The sequence below is a fragment of the Silene latifolia genome, chromosome 6, assembly GCF_048544455.1.
Source record: "Silene latifolia isolate original U9 population chromosome 6, ASM4854445v1, whole genome shotgun sequence".
NCBI classification, from domain to species: Eukaryota; Viridiplantae; Streptophyta; class Magnoliopsida; order Caryophyllales; family Caryophyllaceae; genus Silene; species Silene latifolia.
Window position 1 is genome coordinate 9335225 of NC_133531.1, and position 9761 is coordinate 9344985.

General features: G+C 32.9%; 1 long non-coding RNA gene across 1 annotated transcript; it reads right to left on the reverse strand.

Moving 5' to 3' along the window:
- Positions 1-7774: 7774 nt before the first annotated feature.
- LOC141658558 (uncharacterized) lies at positions 7775-8939 on the reverse strand. Its single transcript, XR_012549297.1, has 2 exons — positions 8243-8939; positions 7775-8165 (listed from the first exon to the last, which is right to left on the reverse strand). It is a non-coding gene; the product is annotated as an uncharacterized LOC141658558 (long non-coding RNA).
- Between the last annotated feature and the right edge of the window lie 822 nt (positions 8940-9761).

Below are 9761 nucleotides of genomic sequence, written 5' to 3' on the forward strand. Positions count from 1 at the left end.
ATTAGAATTTGGCAGGTCTAGCTAAGACACAAGAAATCAAGAAGTTTCACTGTCAGATTAAAATTTTCAGGTTTTTGTTTATACTCATCATTGTATTTTCATAGATTAGTATTTATAGATTGTCAATTCTAATTATTGTATTTTGATTTTAAGAAAAAAGTTGATTCAACATAATTAAGAGATTTAGGCAATGACATAAATTTTGTATTTTGATGAATTTTTTTTACACAAATACGGTAAAAAGTAAAAAGTTATTATATAACGCAATCATTGCGCGGGATGTAGGCCTTGTTTGGTATAGCGGATTAATTTCGGCATAAGCAGATTATAAATGGCAGATTTAATCATAAGATTTGACTAGCATATTATAATTAGCAGAATTAATTTGAGTGTTTGGTAATTGACAGATTACGATTAGTAAATTGTTAGTTTTCTTTGTAAAAAGGAGAAAAATTTCCTATTTTACAATATGTTAACCAATATGCGGGGTTAAGCATCATATAATAAAACAACATATTGACCCCAAATATGTTATTTACCAAACATTAAAATTAGCATATTGATTGAACAAACATGTTAAAACCCTTGAATATGCTAAAAACTGGCCAATATTCCGTTTACCAAACAGTGCCATAGACTACTTTAAAAATTACAAATACCCAAATTGAGAGTCTACGGCTTCGTTTGGCACGGCACTTCAGGTAGCTTATTTGACCAAAATTTCAGGTACCTGATTTTTTTGCAAGTGTTTGGCAAGTAGCTTATTTGGTCAAATAAGGTACCTGAAATGAAATGCTACCTCAGGTAGCATTTGAGAAATGAGGTTATCTATCTATGATAAAATGCAAGTGTTTGGCAAGTAGCTTATTTGGTCAAATAAGGTATCTATCTATGATCTTAGCAACAATTAATTATAATTTTCATCAACTTTTTTAGCCGGGGAATTTATTTAATTCATTATTAGTACATTTTAGTTCATTTAATGGTGGGGCAATTCTCCAATTTATTTTTTCAGTTCATATTTTTTTATCACTCCGTATTTAATTGCTGATAAAATAAATATTACAGTATATGTAAGTATATCCATATAAGCCCATCCCCACTAAACTAAAAGAATAAGTATTGCTAAAGTTTTCCCGCTCAATTAATTGATAACAAAATTGGGCCCCATTGAAAATATTCTTTTATTGATTGACGTACACACAATTAATAAAGAGGCAATAAGGAAATAAAAAATCTTTGTACGTACATGAAATATTTGTACACAATTAATAGAGTCATGAAACATTGCTCAACTTTGTTAAAGTTTTTATTAAATATGGAAAAATACAAAAACTCCGGAGAGACGGTCTCTCAATAACGTTATTGAGAGTTTTTGTGTTTTCCCATATTTAATAAAAACTTTAACACACAATTGATTACCAAAAAGTGGGCCCATACCCAACAAATCTTTCAATCAACTTCTTATTTTTTTTTTTTTTTTTTTTGGTGTACGAAGGACCGGCATTTTTAAAGTCCCCGGTGGACCGATAACCGCATGATTTGCGCAGCCTAGGGTTCGAACACGGGACCTCTCAACTCCTGCCTATTGGCAAGCTTTGAAGGTTAAACCCGATGCCACTAGACTCGCATCACTTGGTACACCAAAAAAAAATATATATTAATGTAAAATACGAAATCTAAAATATAACATACTGATATTTTAATATAAAAAACTACTCGTATAAGATTAAGCACAAGACAAAATCAAAAAGATAACATACTGATATTTTAAAAAGATTAAGCATCTCCCTAAAATATTTTACAAAAATATTTTATAGTTTCATATCTTAAAATAGAAACAAAAACAAAAAACAAGGATTATATACTACAAAATTATATACGGTATAACTTTATTGCGGTATATCCTATAAAAAATGGTTTCACAATAATATATTATAATAATCAACCCTCCTATCCGTTTATAATCCTCCTATAACTAAAACTAAAAGATTAAGTCAGCTATAAATTTTTCCGATCAATTCAATAACAAAGTGACTCTATATTAGATTATGTTATTCCATAATAAAAATAGGTTCACACAAAAATAATTTAATCTAAATTCCTTTGAATAGTAAACTTTTTTTTAATAATATTGCTAACATTATAAGCAGTACCTTTCAACATTCTATTATAAGTATAACTCATATGTAAACATTACATTTTAAATTTATACGACCTCTATATATTCAACTCTCACAATTACCGTGCTTTAGCACGGGATCTCAACTAGTTATATCATAATAGTTTTGAAACTGACCTGTGCATTTTTTTTTTACACGGGAGTAAAACTAGTACCAAATTAAAACATAACCCAACTCATAATAGAAAAACGGATCCAACAAAACCTAAACAATCCACAAGTTGATCAAACTCCTAATTCTTACGGATCTGAACCAAAACATAAGTATTAATGTATGAGTTTTTCTAACATGTACCCTAAGGGCACACGTTAATAAATCAAATATGGCAAAATTCATAGAATATTCTCACTAATTATGGTAAAACTTAATTTATAATTATAATTATCATGAGAATATGTTGTGTATTTTACCCTATTTGATTTATTAATGTGTGCCATATCACTTCGCGTAACATCCAGACTTTTAAGCATTAGGGCAAGTTAATATAAATACTTGTGCAACGGTTATATAAAAATAGGTATTTGCATTTGTGCCCCTAGTGTCAATGTGTCATTGCTGCCGTTCAACAAAGAAGCCTAAACCAAGGTACATTCAAACTTTCTTATATGATCTTTTTATTAAATTTTTGTATTGTACTTCGTATATTGTGAGAAAATATTGGTCAAAACTCGAAATTGAGATGAAGGTAGTCTAATAATTTTGATAAACCCAATAGTTAATTTGATAATTTCTGTCATTAAATAGACATTAGGGTTATGCTTTTGTTCAATTTAATCAAAAAGTAAACAAACGATTGAGACTGAGACAATACCTGACACAAACTAGTTAGGAAGCTGGTTCACCTGCGTTGATTTTTGTTATTCTGAACACAAATTACATAATGGATCACCGGGAAATAGTTTCGTGGCCGAAATAATTTTGAATTTGTTGTTATTAAGAGCTCGATAATTCTGGCTACGAGACGGTCTAACTAATTCTTTTCTACATAACGTTACAATCAGCCGTATTTGCTCAGTCGTGCTCAAGGAACAAGATGGTTGAAGGGTATAATTTTGATCGGCTTCCATATGAAATCCTGCAGAACATTGCACTAATGAATTATAATTTTGATCGGCTTCCATACAAAGTCCCTTTGAAGTGTTCTTCTTTGTTTTTAGCCTAAAAATCAAAGGCATATCATATTGAGAAAATCGATTAATTATATGAATTAATTCATTAAATTGTTCCGACACGGAACGGGAATCAGTCATCTTATAATTCATAAAACGACTTACCAAAAACTTGCTACTTGTGGCATCTTCATCCATATACCTTTTTTCCAATTGATCCCAAAGTAGAGTAGAAGATTCAACATGTTGATACATATCAAAAAGAGCGTTTGACATCCCATTCAATATATGTCCTCGACATATATAATCGTCATTTTCCCATTTTGCCTTCCTACGGAGTGCATCGATAGCCTGATCATCTTCCGGTTCCGGAGGACACGGAGTAGTAATTACATATGCTACCTTTAGATGGGAAAGTTTGAAGTGCATCTTTTTCTGCCATCTACGAAAATCAATTCCTTCAAATTTCTCTAGTAATTCAAACTTGTTTTTTCCCTTCATATCATCCATGGCATACACACACTATTTTCACAAATACTTTCTAAGAATGTTAGATTGAGACGGTCGGATAATAATAATGTATGAAATAATAATTTTGTGTATGAAAGAAATTAGTGCTTGGATAATTGTAGAGTCGCAAGTGACTGCTCTCCTTAGAAAGTATTTCGCCCCTTACTTGCCTTAGGGAGACCGCGAAATCAATCGTAGGATAAAACTACAAAGTCCCTTTGATTTTTAGGCTAAAAACAAAGAAGAACTTTAATGTTTTTGTTTGATTTGTAGAGAGTAGAAATCTGAAATTTTTGTTGTATATCTTTTCCTTTCACAAACTCCTTATATTTATAAGGGGCAATATACATGATACGGAGTATCTATGAAAAGGCACGTACCTATTCAAGACCGACAACTTTTGGTGCGGAAAACATTCAATGAATTAAATAAATGCTCATATTTCGAATTGCCCTTTGTTTGACATTTTGAAAGATTCATTAAATTAAATAAACATTCATTGAATTAAATAAACATTCATTGAATTTAATAAACATTCATTGAATTTAATAAACATTCATTGAATTTAATAAACATTCATTGAATTCAACCATTTGTTCATTAATTGGTGCATTGACCAATTCTATAACCATTTATTTCTTTTTCCGCTTCTTCCGTACATCCCGTTAACTCAATAATTGTTTATATATGAACGTGTACTCCACACTCCCGATTCATATTGTAACGTTACGAGTTTCCGTATGATTCTACCACGATATCCAATTATACTTAAACGGCACGATGACACTTAAATCACCAACATTCCTCCCCCATTTAAGTGTAATCCTTGATTCGTTTTAATACCTACCAATCATCAAATTTGCGCATAAATGAAAATGTCACGAAGATTGAATTTTCACATAGTAAAATGCACGTTCCATATACTCTAGTAAAAAGGGTGTCTCTAAGGATTGAACCCTTGAACATTTTGAATACATGAAGGCAAAATACACACAAATTCCATTTAAACAATAAAGTTATATACTGATACTTATTACAAGCCTAGTATCCTAATCCTCTCATGAGCGTATAAAAGCTTGAGTCCAAAAGCTTCCGAAGTCGGCTATACTTCACGTCTCACATAGGTGAATTCTTTTATCATGCACCTGCAAGTACATTTTTCCAAAGAATTCATTAAGAAGATAACACTTCATCCTTAACCCACAAAGCGGGTCCAAGTACATACCTTTCGGGACAAAACTTGATGTACTTCAATCTTAAATAAAAGGCCTTCCACATTGAATTCTACCTCTAACATTGTATTAGAGGGGAATTGGGTATCCCAATACTTAAGGTTTAATGGACTTCAAACCCATCCCTAGAACCGATCTTTCAACTAAATGTTTTGCCAAACTTTTAGTTAAATGATCCGCAAGATTTTGTTGAGATCTTACAAAGTCTACCGAAATAACTCCATTGGAAATTAATTCTCGTACAACGCTATGTCTTACTCCGAGATGCCTCGATTTCCCATTATATATTTGACTATAAGCTTTAGCCAAAGTTGCTGCACTATCACAATGGATTGATATTGGAGATATCGGTTTGGGCCATAGAGGTATTTCATATACCAAATTCTTAAGCCATTCCGCCTCTTTTCCGGCTGCTGCCAAGGCTACAAATTCTGACTCCATAGTGGATGTCGTGATACATGTTTGCTTCTTGGAAGCCCAAGAAATGGCACCTCCCCCAAGCAAAAAGACCCAACCACTAGTTGAAGAATGATCTTCAATATTGGTAATCCAACTTGCATCCGAGTAGCCTTCTAACACCGAAGGATTCCCACTATAGGTTAATGCAAATTCTTTTGTACTCTTAAGATACTTTAAAACACGCATTACCGCGCTCCAATGATGACTACTTGGATTACTTGTGTATCTACTTAACCTTCCAACTGCATATGCAATATCCGGTCGAGTACTTGTCATAGCATACATTAAACATCCTATGACTTGAGAATACTTCAATTGCGACAATGGTAATCCCGTATTAGGCATTAATTTTATGTTTGCCTCCATTGGTGAATAAGTAGCACTGCTATTCTCACAATTAAACTTTTTAAGTACTTTCTCAATGTAATGAGATTGTGACAAGGATATGCCAAGATTAGTTCTTTTAATCTTAATTCCGAGAATCACATCCGCTATGCCCATGTCCTTCATAGCAAAACTTGATGATAAAAATGCCTTAGTAAGATCAACTTGCTTTTGATCCGTACCAAAAATTAACATATCATCAACATATAAACAAATGATGACACCATTACCGGAGTTATCAAATTTGCTATATACACATTTGTCCGATTGATTAAGTTTATAACCATTAGATAAGACAACTTCATCAAATTTATGATGCCATTGCTTTGGTGCTTGTTTAAGTCCGTATAAGGACTTCACTAACTTGCAAACCTATGCTCTTGTCCGGGCATAATAAAACCTTCCGGTTGTTTCATGTAAATTTCTTCTTCCAATTCACCATGTAAAAACGCTGTTTTCACATCCATTTGATGTATTACCAAATTATGTATGGAAGCAATTGCTATTAATAACCTTATAGTAGAAATTCTAGCAACCGGTGCATAAGTATCGAAATAGTCTATTCCTTCTTTTTGTCTAAAGCCTTGAATAACTAATCGAGCTTTGAACTTGTCGATGGAGCCATCAACATGCATCTTTTTCTTAAAGATCCATCTACAACCTAAGGGTTTACATCCTTTTGGTAAATCAGAAAGAACCCATGTATTGTTTCCCATTATGGAATCCATTTCATCATTGATGGCTTCTTTCCAAAAAGCAACATCTTGTGATGTCATTGCCTCTTTAAATGTCTTAGGATCTTCATCTATGTTGTAACAATAAGCATATTGAAGTCCTAGTTCATTCCTAGACCCTTCCACTAAATAAGTTTGGAAGTCCGGACCGAAGTCTTTTGCTTTTCTAGCTCTTTTACTTCTCCGAAGCTCGACCACTTGGGAGGGGTTGACCGAACTTTGTGACAAGTTGTTAGTATTATTATTAAAATTTGGCACTAAGTCTTTAGGCCTTTTCATCGATGTAAATCTTTCTTCATCGAAAATTGCATCCCTTGATTCAATCACGGAATGAATCGCAATTGAATTATTAGGTTCTATTACATAGAATCTATATGCTTTTGAATGCATAGCATAACCAATGAATATACAATCTATTCCTTTTTCTCCCAAAGTTTTCCTTTTAGGATCGGGTAGTCTTACAACGGCCCGACATCCCCAAACCCTAAGATAACTTAGATTCGGTTTCTTTTTGTACCAAAGTTCATATGGGGTTATGTCATTCCGCTTGTTTGGCACTCTATTTAATAGATAACATGCGGTTAACACGGCTTCACCCCAAAAACCTTCACTCAAACCCGAGTATGATAGCATGGAATTCATCATCTCTTTTAGAGTTCGATTTTTCCTTTCCGCTACACCATTTAATTGTGGTGTGTATGGAGGAGTAATTTCATGTATAATTCCACAATTTGCAAAGTACTTAGGATCCAAGTACTCACCACCTCGATCGGTTCGAAGTCTTTTAATCTTGCTAGATTTTTGCAATTCTACTTCATTTTTATAAGTGATAAATTTATCAAGAGCCTCATCTTTAGTATGCATTAAATAGACATAACAAAACCGGGAATAATCATCGATAAAAGTTCCCAAATACCTTTTATTTCCTAAAGATGGAGTAGAATGCAAGTCACATAAATCACTATGTATTAAATCTAGCATTTGTGATGTACTTATGATGTTTTTAAAAGGTTGTCTAGTAATTTTAGTAAGCATACATGTATCACATTTACGAGTTTGTAAATCAAATGGTGGAATTAAGTCATGTTTAGACATAAGAAGAAGTCGCTTATAATGAACATGTCCAAGCCTTGCATGCCACAAATTAGACGGAGATGTAGATGTAGAAACCATATACACACAATCATCTATTTTATTTATATTTAACATAAACATACCATTACAATAATAACCGAAACCTATAAATATTCCGGATTTTGATAATACATACTTATCCGATTCTATGACTTGTTTATAACCGGATTTATTTAATAATCCTCCCGATACTAAGTTTTTCCTTATATCGGGTACATATAATACATCTTTTAATACTACGGATTTTCCGGAACTAAATACTAAAGTAATATTTCCACAGCCTTGTATTTTTGCGGTTGATTCGTTGCCCATGTGAAGAATGGAACCGTCTTCTACCGGTACAAAATTTTTGAACCAAGAACGATTTTTGCAAACATGTCTTGTTGCACCCGAATCAATCCACCAAATTATTTCATCATCCTTGACATAATTTGCCTCATCAATAGATGTAACATAATTCTTACTAGAATTATTTTTAATACAAGTTAAAATATTACCTTGGCTAGTAGAAGCACCATGGTCCTTAGACCCTTGTCCGGTGCTTTTCCCCGAAGTTTTCATTTTCTTCTTCCTTACTCGGCAATCCGCCTTAAAGTGTCCGGTTTTACCGCATATCCAACAAGCACTTTTTGGTTTCTTGTTCGGTTCATTATTAGTATCATTATAAGGTCGTTTCTTGCCTTTGCCTTTGTCCCTGTCCTTCCATTTAGAACTTTCCCCTTGTTCCACCATATTAATGGAGGAACCCTTAGCATCTACCTTTCCGGCAGATTTTTCATTTTCTTCAGCCCTAAGGCCTTCCTCGACTTGGAGACTTCGTCCAAGTTCACCCAAAGTCATGACTTCCTTTTTGTGTTTCAATTCATGTTTAAAATTTTTCCATGTCGGTGGCAATTTCTCAATAATACTAGACACTGACATATTCTCATTCATAGGCATATCATATTGAGAAAATCGATTAATTATATGAATTAATTCATTAAATTGTTCCGACACGGAACGGGAATCAGTCATCTTATAATTCATAAAACGACTTACCAAAAACTTGCTACTTGTGGCATCTTCATCCATATACCTTTTTTCCAATTGATCCCAAAGTAGAGTAGAAGATTCAACATGTTGATACATATCAAAAAGAGCGTTTGACATCCCATTCAATATATGTCCTCGACATATATAATCGTCATTTTCCCATTTTGCCTTCCTACGGAGTGCATCGATAGCTTTGATCATCTTAGGTTCCGGAGGACACGGAGTAGTAATTACATATGCTACCTTTAGATGGGAAAGTTTGAAGTGCATCTTTTTCTGCCATCTACGAAAATCAATTCCTTCAAATTTCTCTAGTAATTCAAACTTGTTTTTTCCCTTCATATCATCCATGGCATACACACACTATTTTCACAAATACTTTCTAAGAATGTTAGATTGAGACGGTCGGATAATAATAATGTATGAAATAATAATTTTGTGTATGAAAGAAATTAGTGCTTGGATAATTGTAGAGTCGCAAGTCTTTGCTCTCCTTAGAAAGTATTTCGCCCCTTACTTGCCTTAGGGAGACCGCGAAATCAATCGTAGGATAAAACTACAAAGTCCCTTTGATTTTTAGGCTAAAAACAAAGAAGAACTTTAATGTTTTTGTTTGATTTGTAGAGAGTAGAAATCTGAAATTTTTGTTGTATATCTTTTCCTTTCACAAACTCCTTATATTTATAAGGGGCAATATACATGATACGGAGTATCTATGAAAAGGCACGTACCTATTCAAGACCGACAACTTTTGGTGCGGAAAACATTCAATGAATTAAATAAATGCTCATATTTCGAATTGCCACTTTGTTTGACATTTTGAAAGATTCATTAAATTAAATAAACATTCATTGAATTAAATAAACATTCATTGAATTTAATAAACATTCATTGAATTTAATAAACATTCATTGAATTTAATAAACATTCATTGAATTCAACCATTTGTTCATTAATTGGTGCATTGACCAATTCTATAACCAT